Raw genomic sequence first — 2,500 nt, 5'->3', positions numbered from 1 at the left:
CGAAATATCATCTGTAGCAGAGACTCCAGCAAATAAGATCTGAAGAAGGAATTGTAATTCCGAAATATCATCGGACTATAGATAACCAAATTACAACAAGTATATAATCCATTTTTTGTTCTATAGTGCATTGTTATACCATTCTAAACTTTTTATTCTTTACATATAATGTCTAGGTATCTTTTGTATATCTTACTCGAGTTGAGGTATTATTTTATTTTCTACTGTAACGAAGTATAATGTAGCGAATGTTGGTTCAAGGGTGGAATCCATAGCTTCTCCATCTATTGTACTTCCGGTGTAAAAATTACTAGTAGTGTTTTTTTTTTTTAATAATTTTGCTTGTATCATGGATGGCATTATTTTTGGGGGTTGGTCAGTATACTGGTTCTGTAAATTCTGATATTTATACTTTGCCTCACATATTTTCGGTTCCAGACTCTATGGTATAGTATATCGAATGCGTTATTCACTTTTGTCGTCAGTTGTCAACATCTTTGTCGACCTTAATATCTGATAATAAGTAATTGAACTGGCGAACTATCTTCAGTTCTACTCACCGATGGTGACGCAGGGAAGGTGGTTGGTAAGCTTTCTGGGGTATTGGGGAGTGAAAAACTCGGTAGCCTCTGCAGAACAGTATGTCACATGCTGATGGGCTGACGCTGTGTGGGTAACAAGCGCATCTCCGGAAAAGAGTAGCTCTTGGATGAATTGATTCAGTATCTTGAATTGGGGCTGTAATCACCTCAGCTTCAATAGGGCCAACATCGATAATGGATGGGATCTATAGCCCGTCTTCCTCATCGAGATCTTCAGTGACCCTTACAAGCATCATTCTGAGGAAGATGGTAAAGAGAGATGGTATGGAGACGCAGTCCTACTTTACTCCGTTCCGTATGAGGAAAGGCTTTCCGATCTCGTTGTTGTATCTGATATGTAGCTGGATGACCATGTTGAAGAGTTATGTGGTGGCGGGCATCCCTGTATTCCAAGATTTCCGGTAGAACCCATATATCTTAAAAAAAAAAAAACCAAGCGCAACGTACAACTTAAGACTTTATCTAAATATGAAATATGATTTTAATATCACTTCATCTTAGTTGCTGAGTGTGTATTAATCTTGGTTTCGAAATAAGCTGAAAAGACATGGCATCCAGATTATGACATGATATTATAAGAACAAAAATATTATAACGAAATTTTGGCCATCTTTGGTTCAGGAAGAAAAGAAACCAAACTCTTTTGAAACAAATGCTTCCATTTGACTTGAGAGATAGAGGGACACTACAGCTTCAATACTTGTTGTTCAGTTTCAAATAGGCTCTAATCAAGTAGGTATATGATCAAGAGGCACTCTAATCGTAACCATTTCATCTTTATTGAGTTTCTTCGCGAGCTACAGTGTATCTAGGATCACGTTATACAAATGTTCTTTTTCACTACCCAAATGATGTTGGCATCAACTTTAAAATTCACGCGAGACTTAGTCCCCGTGCTATCCGTCTACAAAAGCTAATGTTCGCGTCACATCGCAACACTAAGATAGAACTATTTCATCTCAACTGGCTCTGCTCTCTTTAACATCCTGCCAAGACACATAAGAGAAGAAAAAGATCCTCTAACATTCAACTGGTCCCTGGACGAATATCTCCAACAAGTTCCAGATAAACCAGCTACTCCCAAATACAATAACTTTTACAGGAATGGGCTATGGTGCCCATAGAGTGACTAGCATAAAACGTCCATAAATGTCTTTTCCATGTGATTCTATAAAGTTAGACATGGCCTGGGCCAATTCTGGCCGAAACTTATCTAAGTATAAGTCTACTCAGTTAGTACTGATCTAAGTCTAAATAACAATATAATGGGATTAAGTGCATGACATGTAACTAAATTTTACCTCATTAGTAGCTAAGTTTTATCTCCCATCGCCATGGTAAAAGCACTTGAGAACGCAGTAAAAAGTGATCAGAGAGTCATGAAGGCATGCTGTGATTTTTGTTATTTCAGTCAATGGTTTAGCTCACTTATGATCAGTTACAACTGTAAAGTCCTATTTTTCTATCGACAACGTTTCTAGAACCATATTTTTTTTATTCAATGTCTCTTTCTAAGAAAGAAAATCTAAAGTGGCAGAGTGTGACACGAACCTCATTGGGCTGCTATATCTAACAGGTTGAGCAACCACGCAAACACCCTCTTGAGCTTGTGAAGAATATGTAGTTGTTTAGCTCCGTGTCAACACTAATTACAAAATGTGTTCCACTAGTGACCATCTCGTCATCTTTGTATACAAAGGAGACAGCAGGGTGTAATTCGAGGGAGGTTTTACAACTCCTTGCAACACACACATACGCGCGCGCGCACACACACACGCACACGCGAGTATCATATACACACATACATACGTACGTACATACATACTTATATACATACGTACACATACATACATACATACATACATACATACATACATACCCATACATACACATACATA

This window comes from Octopus bimaculoides, chromosome 5, assembly GCF_046866305.1.
Source record: "Octopus bimaculoides isolate indiv1 chromosome 5, ASM4686630v1, whole genome shotgun sequence".
In the NCBI taxonomy this organism is placed as follows: Eukaryota; Metazoa; Mollusca; class Cephalopoda; order Octopoda; family Octopodidae; genus Octopus; species Octopus bimaculoides.
This window is presented reverse-complemented; position numbering follows the sequence as displayed.